General features: G+C 44.2%; 1 long non-coding RNA gene across 3 annotated transcripts in view; it reads left to right on the top strand.

Moving 5' to 3' along the window:
- LOC124109143 (uncharacterized) overlaps window positions 1-12057 on the top strand; it is a 35030-nt gene extending 22973 nt beyond the window's left edge. For 2 of the 3 annotated variants that reach the window (XR_009228907.1, XR_009228906.1), the window contains 3 exons: window positions 1394-1508; window positions 1665-1757; window positions 10336-12057. This is a non-coding gene — a long non-coding RNA (uncharacterized LOC124109143). The remainder of the gene's footprint in view (window positions 1-1393; window positions 1509-1664; window positions 1758-10335) is intronic. The other variant, XR_006856878.2, reaches the window with a different exon arrangement.
- The last annotated feature ends 1965 nt before the right edge of the window (window positions 12058-14022 follow it).

The following is a 14022-nucleotide window of genomic DNA, read 5'->3' as shown; positions in this document are numbered from 1 at the left end:
TGTTTATTTTTTAGTTATCGGCGGACACAACATCTTTGTTTTGTATGTGGTGCTGAGGATCGAACCCGGGCCGCACGCATGCCAGGCCAGCGCGCTACCGCTTGAGCCACATCCCCAGCCCCTTAAGTAATTTTTAATGCTGAAAAAATTTGTTGTTTACCTGAAATTCCAATTTAACTGGACGTTGCCTGTTTTGTCTGGCAATCTTACTCCTCCCTGCTCTCCCCTCCTTTTCATTCCCACCCATCCTCAGACTCACCTGTGAAACTGCAGCCCCCTCCCTGGGGTCTGGCTGCTCCTGCTCTGGCCCTTCCCAGGCCATTTTCCTCACTAGTCACCAGCGTTATCATCAACCTAATGCACATCTCTGATTTGGCCTTCAGCAGGTGCAAACTGAAGACTAGAATACGTATTTATTTGATGGAGGTGTTTTTACTAAGGAAATATAATTATAAAGACTGAATTTTGGGCTTTTCTATAAAACATCATGAAGCCAAGTATGGTGGTACATGCCTGTAATCCCAGTGACTCAGGAAGCTGAGGTGGGAGGGTGGCAAATTCAAGGCCAGCCTCAGCAATTTAATGAGGACTTAAGCAACTTAGTGAGATCCTGTCTTAAAGTGAAAAATAAAATGGTCTGGGGATATAGTTCAGTGGTAAAGCAACCTGGGTAAACCCCCCTCCCCCCAAAAAACGGACTAGAGATGTGGTTCAGTGATAAAAGCATCCCTGGGATCAATTCCTAGCACCAATCAAAACAAAACAAAACAAAAACAAACAAACAAACAAAAAAGATCTGAAGCTATGGCTGCTCCAAGCCTAATCTACCACTTAATCTACCCATCATTTCTCTGTCTACCAGGCCTCATGCATCTACCAAAACCTGTCCTTGCTGAGTAAGAGCTTCTGACACCTGACTGGCTGGGGTCAGAGTCCCCACCTTGATTGACATTCAAGGCTTTTCCTGCTCAGGTCACACCTCCTCTCTGCCACTTCTCTTCCCATTCCTTTCCTTTTGTCACCTTTTCTCCAAGCCCAGGGGCCACTGAATGGCTTCTTAGCAAGTCTCATGGGTCTGGCCTTTCTGTCTCTGCAATAGCCAGCCTCTCTGCTCCCTCTGCCCATGTGTTAGCCAGCTTTCTGTTGCTGTGACAAAAATACCTGAGATAATCAACTTAAAAGGAGGAAAGGTTTATTTGGGCTCATGGTTTCAGAGGTTTCAGTCCATGATTGTTTGGTCCTATTGCTAGAGGCAGTACATCATGGTGGAATTATGTGGTAGAGGAGGAATCTTCACCTCATGACATCTGGGAAGCAAAGAGAGACAGAGAGATGAGGGATCAGGGTTCCCCTTCTAGACCATGTCCTCAATCACCTAACTTCTTCCTACTAGGTTCAGTCTTCTAAATGCTTCACCACCTCCCAATAGCTCCACAGGCTGAGGACCAAGCATTCAATACAGAGCCCTTTGGAGGACATCCCATACCCAAACTATAGCAGCCCAGCAGGTAAGTCTCCTTCCTGTGGTCACAGCTGACTCATTCATCCAGGAGCAGGGCACATGTACATCCTCCAGGACACCCTTTCTGGTATCTCCCTAACGGAAATATGCTACCTGCTTCCCTACTCTGGCAAACCACAAAACCGTTTCTGTTCCTTACCAGCTTTTCTCAGAACGCAAGCACACACACGCCATGGCTGAGTGTCTGCTGGGTAGATGCTGGGGAAACAGGAAAATGACCTTTGGGAGACCTCAGGTGAGTGTAAAAAGTCTGTCATGGGGATGAGGGGCCCTGACCTGGGCTGCTGAGGACAGGTTCCCCAGCAGGGTTTTAGATGAGATCAGATGCATTTAGGGTGGAATGGCTGTAGACTCCCAGCAGGGGTTTAGAACACACTGTTACAAAATATGGCTCCTTGGCATTTGAGAAAAGGACACAGGCAGGAAGGCTTCTCTGACTTTCTCCCATCTTTTTCCCCGAAGAAGCCACCAAAGAATTTTCCAACTTTCCTTGTAAGTAGGTCATAATGAGATAGGAATTTAGGATCAAGAGAGAGAAATACTGACTCTTAAAGGAAATGCCCACGAGCCACTGAGATGAAGAAAACACAGTTGTAAATCTTGAGCACCCTTTTTGGCCTGTGCCCTTGTAAAAGGAGGGAAATACTCAAGCGCAGGAAAACATCGGGAAATTGTGCAGCTCCACCCTGGATCCACCTCCAGTCCAGCCCCTGAAATAGCATTTCTATAAATATTAGACCCCAAGCCCAAGTCAGCCAGCGTTCTCCCTTGAATGTGTATCTACCTTCCTAAATGAACCTCACCTCTGTCTATGCCTTTCTCTAGCTCATGCTGAAATTCTTTTCTGTCACATATGCCAAGAACCCAGCTGGTCCTGAATTAAACTCCCCCTCTCCTCTGGGAACCCCATGGACCCTTCTCCAGAGATGTCTCTTCTCCTGTGATCATAAGACCCCCATTGCAGAGGGGCCTCCCTACACCTGGAAAATAGGAATGCCTGTATCTCTGAAGAGACAGGAACCCAGAGAAGAACCTGAACAAATCCTGGACCCCAGCTTATTGCCATTAGATCACACCCTATTATCTTCCAATCACATTTCTCCACAACTGACTCCTTCCTTCAAATCACATTTCTCCACAACTGACCAGTCCTTCCTCCTTAGCATTCTTCTTCAGAAATATACTGGCTACTTGCAGAACTTTTCTCCTTCACTAGAAACTTAGCATAAGAAGGCATAGGGTCTTCATTTCAAATTCTCTCTTTGCCTTCTGTTTAGGGGGCCTCAGCATGAACCTTGAGGTGGGTACAGAAAAGACACCACCTTTTCTCCCCTACATTTTCCAGTGGGGAAGACTTTCTGTTGCCTCTAACTTAGAAGAGGAGTTTTCAGACTGAAAAATCAACCAAAGGCACTTAGTGTGTTGGGAGGTGACCCACCAGGAGCCCAAGGGAACCTTCCTTCCTGACAAAACAGGGAAGGGGCTGAAAGGGTGCAGAGCCAACTCAAACTTTTATAAAGGCCAAGATTGAACCCAGGGACACTCTACCACTGACTCACTTCCCCAGCTCTTTTTATTTATTTATTTTTTTATTTTGAGACAGGGTGTCACTAAGTTGTTGAGGCCAGCCTTGAATTTGTAATCCTCCTGCCTCAGCCTCATAGTCTCTGGGATTTCGGGCATGTGTCTCTGCTCCCAGCTGAAGCCTATATTTTTACAAGACTGTAAGACCCAGGAAGGCAGGGATTTGGGTCTGTTTTGTTTCCAGAATACACCTGGTAATAACTGACTAAGTGATATTATGATGTATATCAATGAATTAGAGAATGAAGTGTTACAGGAAGGTGGGTCAATCAGGCAACAGGGAGAGGGAGTGGACAGAGTAGGGAAGGAATTCTGAGGGCGTGGCAAGGGCAAGAAGGGTCCACCTGCAATGAAGTGGCTGGGCGCAAAGCCCAAAGGGGACCAGTGTAAGTAGACATTACAAACATACTCCACTACCTTTACTTTTAGGGTTAGGACTTCATCTTTGCAGTAACTATGTGATGCCTGGCATAGAATTATCTGTTGAACATTCAGTGAATGAATATTCTAGGCCTAATCAAAGACAGAAGCACTGGCCCTTGACTCCAGTGATCTAGTGGCTTCTCTGGAATTTCCTCCCGTGATAACTGTCATCATTCTTTTTCTTAAAGCCTCTCTTCCCAGTTTACTTAGAGCTTTTGCAGACATTGCCTCATCTGATCCTTATCACAACCCTGAGAAGTGGGACTCATTAGCTTCATTTTACAGATGTGGAAGCAGAGGCCAATAGAGGTTATGTGACTTCACCAGAGTAAAACACGGGTGAGAAAGAACTCAGACCTAGTGTTGCCAGAAGCTTAGTCCTTGTCCCTGATGCCAATCCAATAATGAGGATACGGTTTTGAGAAAAAGGAAAAAGAACATTTATTGCTTTGCCTCTGTCCCAGAGGCTGTGATTCTGCCCATTAGTAGGAACAGGGGGCTTTTAAAGAGGTGATTCAAAGGCTTCATTCTACCTGGTCTCTGATGGAGTTGTGATAATTCACTTGTGAATTTGTGAATTTGGGAGACAGTCATTTCTGAGATCTTCTGGTGACATCCCCAAAGTCTGGATGACTTCCTTCCTTTGGTGGGTGTGTACTTGGGGACAGGTAACTCTGCCTAGGATACAGAAGAAAGTTAATCCTGTTTCTCCTGAGATTAGGGAGGAGAGAGATTAGGTAGGAGCAGGGGGAGAGGAAAAGAAAGAAACTTGTCCATTTTAAAAATAAGTTGCAGGGCTGTATGATGCCTGGCATAGAATTATCTGTTAAATATTCAGTGAATGAATATTCTAGGTCTAATCAAAGATAGATGCACTGGCCCTTGACTCCAGCGATCTAGTGGAGTCTACTCAGCGGTAGAGTGCTTGCCTAGCATTGTGAGGCCCTGAGTTTGATCCTCAGCACCAAGTAAAAATAAATAAAATAAAGGTATTGTGTCCAACTACAATTTAAAAAAAAATAAAATAAGTTGCAGTGGCAGAGCAGCAACGGCTATAGTCAAAGCATAAAGTGGGTCACTGTTATATAAGCCTCAAAGGTCCCCACATCCAGGATCCTTTCTGCTTTATCATTTTTTAGGAAAGATATGATTAGAAAATGTGAAAGAGAGCACAAGACGACATGTAGGTTCACTGCTAAGTAGGGTATCAGTAGTTATAATGATAATAATTATTAACACACTCCCTGTGTGTTAGGTTCCTTTGTGTTAAGTTCTGTTCCAAGCATTCCAAGCACTTGATACGTCACCCCATTTATGCCTCTACTACTTTTTTTTTGAGGGGGGATTGGGGATTGAACCCTGTGATTAATCACTGAGCCATATCCACAGTCCTTTTTATTTTTTATTTTGAGATAGGATCTCACTAAATTGCTTAGGACCTCACCAAATTGCTGAATTTGGCCTTGAACTTGGGATTCTCCTGCATCAGCCCCCAGAGCCACAGGGATTATAGGCATGTGCACCAGGCTCGGCCCAGCTTTATTTTATTTTTTTCTTGAGACAGGGTCTTATTACTTTGCCCAGGCTGGTTTTGAACTTGTGCTTCTCCTGCCTCAGCCTCCTGAGTCACTAGGATAACAGGCGTATGCCTAAAATTTAAAGGGCTAAAATGGAGAAGGAATGCAGGTCTGTTCCGTAACACCCTCTCCAGTTCCATGTACTTTCTCAGAGATATAAACTAGGTGCATTAAAAACGCTTGGGGGCCCTGTTCAGTGGTGCAAGCCTGTGATCCCAGCTGCTCTAGAGGCTGAGGCAAGAGGCAAGTTCAAAGCCAGCCTCCTCAATGGCGAGGGTTTAAGCAACTCAGTGAGCCCCTGTTTCTAAATAAAATACAAAATAGGGCTGGGGATGTGGCTCAGTGGTTGAGTGCCCCTGAGTTCAGTCCCTGGTGCCCACCCCCTTCGAAAAAAAGGAAAACAAACAAACAAAAAAAAGGACTTTTGAGTCAGACCCATCAAGTCTTTTAAGCTTTCATGCCTCTATGTCTTCCTTGGGGAAGAATATTCCAAACAATGTTGTTAGGAGAATTGGTGCTTTGTAAGTAGTAGCTGGATGAAGGTGAGCACCCCCCACTCCTGAGAAGCCTCAAAGTTTCTGGATGGACTGGGGCTCAAAGCCTGGCTTCTGATCCTGCCCTGGTGGCTAGAAGTTTGAGGTCCCATTTCCATCTGTAAGAGGGAGAGGCATGTTCCAGGGGCCCTGATGGCCCCACCTGATACTGGACAAGCACCTGTATGGCTGAAGACTCTGTCCAAGAGGCACAGGTTGGAGTCCTGAAAAGTGAGCCTAGGAGAGCTCCTGGTGCTTCTGATGTAGGGATTTAGGATAAAGAGACAAAAATACTGAATCTTAAAGGAAATGCCCACAACCCATTGAGATGCAGAAAACACAGTTGTAAACCTTGGCCCATGCCCTTGTAAAATGAAGGAAATACGCAAGTGTAGGGAAAACTGGCATGAAACTGTGCAGCTCCACCCTGGATTCACCTCCAGTCCAGCCCCTGATGCAGCTCTTCTGTAAATACTGGACCCCTGGCCCAAGTCAGGGCTTCTCACCCTTGAGATAGCCCACATTTTCCCTTGAATGTGTATCTACCTTCCTAAATAAACCTCTGTCTGAGGTTTTGGCTGGCTGATGCTGAAATTCTGTTCTGTCACATATGCCAAGAACCCCCCTGGTCCTGAATTAAGAGTTCATCTTCTCCTCTGGGAATTCCTTGGACTGGTCTCAGGAGACATCCCTTCTCCCTTGAAACATACAAGATGGAAAAAGAAGAGAAACTCTCTGAGTTTACCTTCTGATATAATTTGGAATTTTTTTTTTCCTTTCTGTGCTGGGGATCTAACCCAGGACCTTGAGCATGCTAGGCAAGTACTCTACCACTGACCTACATACAGCTCAATATGGGTTTTGTTTTGTTTTTTGTACGAGGGGTGCAAAAACAACTGAGCCTCACCCCCAGCAACCTACCCCACTTGCCCCATTTTTATTTTGAGACAGAGTCTTGCTAAATTGCTTACGGCCTCAGTTGCCAAGGCTGGCTTTGAACTTGTGATCCTCTTGCCTCAGCCTCTTAAGACACTGGGATGATTACAGGCATGTGCATCTACACCTGGATTAATTCACACATCATAGAGGTATGTATGTATAGGAAAAAAAAAACACAGTATATGTAGGGCTCATTACTATCTACATTTTCAGGCATCTTCTAGAATTCTTGGAACATGTTCTCCACAAATAAGGGAGTCTCTTCTAATTTTGAATTCACTTCTCTGCCTTTACACCATTAAGGAGACTTGGTGGGGGGTGCTTCTGTGTGTTGAACCTGGAATCTGGGGCATGATAGGGAAGCACTGTGCTACTGAGCTACACTCAGCTCCAAAAGGACAATTGTAAGGCTAAAAGATACCTGCCCAGGGCTGGGGTTGTGGCTCAGAGGTAGAGCGCTTGCCTAGCATGCGTGAGGCACTGGGTTCGATCCTCAGCACCACATAAATATAAAATAAAGATATTGTGTCCACCTATAACTAAAAAATAAATATTTAACAAATAAAATAAAAGATACCTCCCAGAAGCCCTGACCTTTGCATTGTAGGTTTTTTGTAGACGTAATTTGGTGGTGTAACAAATATGAAACAGTTGTGTGTGCATTGTAGGAGGCATGTATTTTCATAATTTTAAAGAAAATTGTTACTTGCTTAAGGTATCTAAGACAGCTTATAGCAAAGCAAACATTTTAATAAGCAGATACACAGCAAATAACACCTCAGCATTTGGGACTCAAATGGGCTATGAAAACCACTGATACCTCACACCCAAGCCTGTTGTGGTTTACTGAGTGGATAGCACCCCCTACAGGGAAATGCTTGCCCCAGAGCAGACTTTTTTTTTTTTTTTTTTGTATGGGGATTGAACCCAGGGCCTCGCTCACACAAGCTGGGCAAGCATTCTTATCACTGAGCTACACCCTCAACCCTCAGATCAAACCTTTTCATAGCATGTGCATTACAAATTACAGTTATAGGACCAAAAACTGGATCCTCCTCCCCAGTGTTTTTTTTCATTTGCTTGTTTTGGGAGGTCTGGGGACCAAACCCAAGGCCTCACACTATGCTAGGCAAGCACTCTACCTCTGAACTATTCCCCTAGCTCCCCTACCTCCTGTTCTAATGGAGGAGATATCTATAATTATAGAGTCCATGTCTGATTTGGTGTTATGGTTTCTATAGACAGACAGAATAAGGTTGGAGTCCTGGTGTTGCCCTTTAATCTTCCAAAGATATCTTAACCTGATAGTGCCATGACTCCATCACGTGGAATAAATGAAAAGGTAATTCTCAGGCCGGGTGCAGTGGAGCACACCTGTAATCCCAGCGGCTCGGGAGGCTGAGGCAGGAGGATCATGAGTGCAAAGCCAGCCTCAGCAAAAAGCAAGGTGCTAAGCAACTCAGTGAGACCCTGTGTCTAAATAAAATCCAAAAAAGGGGGGCTCTTTTGTGGCTCAGTGGTCAAGTGCCTCCGAGTTCAATCCCTAGTACAAAAAAAAAAAAAAAAGGTAGCTCTCTGGATGGTGAGCAGGGTGCAATCAGATATGGGAAGAGGCTGTCCCAACATGACCAGGACAGGGAGGTCTGGGAGACTAGGGAGGGTTGCACATCAGAGAAAGCCATATGTGTGGGGGCAGGCCCTCTTCTCTGGACTCCTAGGTTAACTGTGTGATCATCAAGCAAGGTAGATCTGATTCCCAGGCTATGGCTGAAGAATGTTAAGCAGTTCAGTGACTTGAGTGTCTGAAGCTACTCAAGGGTCAAGGCAGGCCACATCTGTCTGATTCTGTCTTGTGGTTGATCCTGCCGGATCTTTGTGGTTTGTACAGAGGGATTTCAGCTGGGCTAGGCAGAAGGAGGATAGAACCTGCCAAATCTGTTTCTCTACTATGGGCCATTCCCTTTCCTTTCTTTGCCAGATCTCAACATCCTGTCTGGGAAAAAGGGACTTGGGTGGCTTTCTGGGATGACTTGGCAGCCTCCCAGTCCACTCACTGTGGACCCTCCACCTCCTTCACCCAGGGACATTTTTTAACAGATAACAGAGATGGTACTGGGCCAATCCCAGGGTTGGCACATGGTGTGTGCACATCTCACATCTGGGCCACCAAAGACTCTTGTCCAGAGTCTTGTCTTTTTTAGCTCAGTGACAGCAACTCTGCACCAAGATGCTGACCCTAAGTGGCCTTTGAACTTGAGTCCTGCTTAACTGTGGTTCTTGCAAATGAAATGTCTAAATTTTTGTTTTGTTTTTGCTACCGGCTGCTTGGAATTGCCACCTCACACACACATTTCTTATGTCTTTCTTTTTTCTGTGTGTGTGCGTGCGTGCACACGCGCGTGCATTTGTATGTGTATATAACTGGGGATTGAACCCAGGGCCTTACACATGCTAGGCAAATGCTCTACCACTCATCAACATCGCCAGTCCTTTTTGAATTTTATTTCAGACAGGATCTTGGCCTTGAACGTGGAATTCTCCTGCCTTGCTTCCTGAGAAGCTGGGATTCCAGCTATGTGCCACTACACCTGGTTTCTATTTTCCTCTTGACGTAAGGCAAACATTTATGGGATATTAGGAAACCTATCTGTAGCTGAGATAGTGAAGAATAAGTCTCCTTTGACTTCCTTTTTGGTGTTTGCACTTTTGATATAAAATAATGCACCTGCTGGAGCCTGCCTACGCATGTCCTAGAGCCTCTGGAAGCCTAGGACTGTTGGTGGCTGCTCAGGTCAGGATGAGGACCTGGTGTGGCTTTTCTGGGATGGCCACCTTGCAGCTTCCTGAGCCAGGCTATAGGTGAGCATGCTGCGGAAGGCCTAGGAAAATTCTGAGTGCCTTGGGAGTTTCAGCATCTGAACCATGAACTGGAGAGTGAACTTCCTGACAGAGAAGCTGGCCCACCAATGACCCAGATCAGCCTCAGGGAGACCCAGGTGCTGGAGGATGGTTTCCCCCAGAATACCTGGCACTTCCTCAGGAGCTGTTGCTGGCAGGGGAACCCAAGTGGCACAGGTGGTAGCTGAGGATGGCCACAGGGGAGCCGCTGGAGGGAACAGCTTCCAAGCTCTTGCTTGAGTGTCAGTGGAAACCTCGGCTGTGGGTCTCACGGGTGTGACCTTCCCAGACAGTGGACAGCGTCTGAGGTGATAATCTGTCTTCTCCATGTGACACTCATCTTGGGTCTCACATTGTGATGGTGACTCAGGAGTTCCACAGGGCTTCTTGTTTTCCCCTCTTACATGCACTTTTCTAAAGTCGGGAGATTTGGCTGTGTTAAGTTCCTAAGGCAGATATATGGGAGAATATATCTCCCATATATCTGGATGGAATATGCCTTTTCCATCTTCCCTTTTATCGAGAATGCGTTGCTCTTGAGGGAATCCTCCAGGAGCAAAGCAAAGAGCACAGGTAGAAAATTTCAGCCATATGATGGTAAATTTCAGTTGTTAACTTCACTGAATTGAGGGTTGGCTGGAAAATTGGTAAAATATACTTCCAGATGTGTTGTGTCTATGAGGGTGTTTTCAGAAATGATTGGCATATGGGTCAGTGAACTTGGAAAGACCTGCCCTGAATGTGGGTGGCAAAATCTAATAGGACGGGGGACAGAAAGAAGACAGGAAAAAACAGAAGGGGGACACTGGAATACTGGAGTTCACATGCTCAACTCTTCTTTTTTTTTTTTTTTTTTCAGTTGTAGATGGATGGAGCTGAGGATCAAAACCAGTGCCTCGAATGTGCTAGGCAAGCACTTTGCCACTGAGCTACAGCCCCAGCCCTTCAACCCTTCTGGAACGAGTGCATTTTCTGCTGTTGCTCTCACCTTGGACATCAGACTCCAGATTCTTCAGCCTTTGAACACGGGCTTGCACCAGAGGCTCCCCAGAGTGTTGCAGGACTCCAGGTGTGGACTGGGACTGCATCATTGGTCCCTCTTATTCTGAGGCTTCCACTTTCTTGGATTGGTTTCCCCAGCTTTCCAGCCTACAGATGACCACTATGGGACTATTCAGCCTCTGATCATGTGAGCAATCTAATAAATCCACCTCTAAGACACAGCATGGTGGCACATACCTATAGTGCCAACTACTTAGGAGTCTGAGATAGGAGGATCACTTGAGGCCAGTCTGGGCAACATAGCAAGGTACTGTCTCAAAAAAAAAAAATCACCCCATCTTATAATTATATGTAATCTGTTGGTTCTGTTCCCTAGAGAACCATGATTAATACAAAACACTAGGAAGTAGATCCTATCCTTGCTCTCAGAAGTCATCTAGGATGGGTCCTTAGCAGGAAGACATGCCTCGGAAGAGTGGCAGAGGGTAAATGATGATAAGTCCTTTGCCCTTGAACTGGCCTATCCTTTGAGACCACCAGTGTTTTCAAGACACATTGGCTGAAATTCATACATAACATTTTCTCTCACAATCTACGTGTTATTCAAAAATTGAGTCAAACCTATTTCTTTTTCTTTTTCTTTTTTTTTTTTTTTTGAGATTCCTAAACAGGGCTCCAAGCTATCCTCCTGCCTCAGCTTCCCAAGTAGCTGATGCTGCAAGTGCAGACCACAACCTTGGCTTCAAATCTGTCTTATCAAATTACATTATGAAATATTTATCATTACTCTTATGTCATCTTATAAAATGTTCAATATTTTCTATTTATTATAACAAAGAATATGCCAATTCCAGATTAATATTTTTAGTAGTAAATACCTCAATAAATGATGCTCTCTATATTTAAGAAATATTTATAGCTATTCATTCAAATACAAAGTTTTAAAAAGGGCTGATGGTGTAGTTCAGTCATGGAGCAAACCTGTGTTCAATCCCCAATATGGCAAAATAAGCAAATGAACCATCTTGCTGCTTGAGGAGGGTGCTGGTGTTCTCTCTCTGAGATAAAGAAAAGAGGCTTTGTATGGTAAGTCAGTTTCCCAAGGATATGAGAGTTTTTTTCAGAACTGGGACTTGCTGCGCTGGTCTTGCTTGAAAGGTTGAAGCTACATGAGCTAGAAAAGCTAGACTTCTTTTATTATGTTGGGAAAACAACCTATAGGATTGTTACTTCTGGGATTCCTGAGATATATATGGTGATCTGTTTGATGGTGTCCCTAGATTCCTTAGAATCTGTTCACTTTTCTTCAATTGTTTTTCTTTCTGTTCCTCATACACAATAGTTTGTATTCAAACTATTCAAATTCATATATTCTTTCCCCTGCTAATTTAAATGTTCCTTTGAATTCTTTGAAATCTTTTCTGGCAGTTTTCATTTCAGTTAGTGTACTTTTCAATTCTGGAATTTTTTTGTTTTCCTTTTTGGATTTTTCTTTTTTGATATCTCCATTTTGTTTGTATATAATTTTCTTAACTTTCTCCTTTAGTTCCTCCTTCTTCCCAGGGGCGCTTTACCACTGAGTCACATTCCCAAACCTTTTTTTTTAATCTTGTGACAGGGTCTCACTAAGTTGCTTAGGGCCCTCTAAATCACTGAGGCTGGTCTCCTGCCTTAGCTTTCAAGTCACTGGGATTATAAGGTTGTACCACTGTACTTCACTTCTCCTTTATTCTTTTTTTTTTAATTTTTTTTTTAATATTTATTTATTTTTTTTAGTTTTTGGCAGATACAACATCTTTGTTTGTATGTGGTGCTGAGGATCGAACCCGGACGGCACGCATGCCAGGCGAGCGCGCTACCGCTTGAGCCACAACCCCAGCCCCTCCTTTATTCTTTTTTGTTGTTGTTGTTGTTACCAGGGATTGAACCCAGGGGCATTAACCACTGAGCCACATCCTCAGCTCTTTTTATATTTTATTTTAAGACAGATTTTCATTAAGTTGCTTAGTACCTTGCTAAGTTGCTGAGGCTGGCTTTGAACTTGTGATCCTCCTGCCTCAGCCTCCCAAGTCACTAGGATTATAAGCATGCACCACTGCACCCAGCTCCTGTAGTTCTTTAAGCATATTTAAGACAGTTGTATATCCAGGCATGGTGGCACATGCCTATAATCCCAACTTTGAACTTGGGAGACTGAGGCAGAAGGTTTGCAAGTTCGAGGCCAGCTGGGCAACTTAGCAAGATCCTATCTTAAAATAAAGGGCTGTGGGCATAGTTCAGTGGTATGGCACCTCTGGGTCCAATTCCTAGTAATGCAGAAATAAAGAATTTTAATAAATAAATAAAGCCCTTGTTTAGTAAATCTGCCATCAGGTCTCTTTCAGGGCCAGTTTCTGTTGGTTTACCTTTTCTTTAGGGCTCACCATACTCTACTATTTTTTTGTATGCCTTGTGATTTTATTGTCAAAAACTAGATTTTTTTTTTCCTAATAATGTGGAAATTCTGGAAAAATACTCCCCTCCTTCCTCACAGTTTGATGTTTTCTGATTTCATTTTTTTTCTTTTCTTCTGTTTTTTTTTTTTTTTTCATTTTTTTTCTTAGTTAAAAAAAATTCTTAAAGAAATGGGGTCAGCCTGGGTTGACCCCAAACTCCTGAGCTCAAGGGATCCTCCTGTCTTAGGTTTTTGTTTTCTTTTTATTCTAATAGGCTGTTTCTGGGCCAGCAATCAGGCTGACATATAACATTAAGGTCTTCTCAGATCTTTTCTGAGCCTGTGTCTTTCCCTGGTCATGCATAATGAATCTAATTACCCCACATACACAGTTGCTTTTGAACATTCTAGTCTTCACTGTCTGGTCTCAAACGGGGAAAAAGAGGAAAATAAAGGGGGGACAAAAGGCCCTGACATTTTAATTCCCTTGGAAGTCACTTTAGCAGAGGGGTAGGTAGCTTCAATAATGGTGAGCAAATGGCAGTGGCTACTCTCTTTGTCTACCCTTCTGTGATCAGCAGCAGCAATCAGAGCACAGATCCCCAGAATTTGCCAGACAGGGTCCTTTTTGCCCACCCTGGCTCCACAGGAACACCTGCATGGCTGAGCATCACAGGGATGAGGAACAGGGAACTGCTTCTGGATTAAGAGCTAAAATTGACCAAAATTAGCCACATCTGGCCATCTGAACTTCCCCCTGGGAGTTGGAAGACTTCAAAAGAATCTAGAGTTTCAAAACTCTGGCAGAGGGATTCTGCCAATGCAGTTGTTGTCTAGATGCGGGAGACAGATTCCTTGTGCTTCCTTCCATCCTTCCAGCATCCTTTATCCCCATTCTCTCTCTCTTTTTTTTTTTTTTTCGTTTTTCTTTTTTTGGTATTGGGGCTGGAACCCAAGGCCTAGTGTTTACTATACAAGTGCTATGCTCCAATCCCCAACTTTTTGTTTTATTTTTATATTTGGTGTTGGGAATTGAACCCAGGGGTGCTTAACCACTGAGCCACATCCCCAGCCACCCCCCCTGGCTTTTTTTCTTTTTTAAAAATATTT

The sequence above is a fragment of the Marmota monax genome, unplaced genomic scaffold (genome assembly GCF_021218885.2).
Source record: "Marmota monax isolate L192 unplaced genomic scaffold, Marmota_monax_Labrador192_F-V1.1 WCK01_AAM20220418_F8-fsc00199, whole genome shotgun sequence".
Classification (NCBI taxonomy): domain Eukaryota; kingdom Metazoa; phylum Chordata; class Mammalia; order Rodentia; family Sciuridae; genus Marmota; species Marmota monax.
Note: the sequence above shows the minus strand (reverse complement) of the source record. Positions and strands in the feature narration are given on the sequence as shown.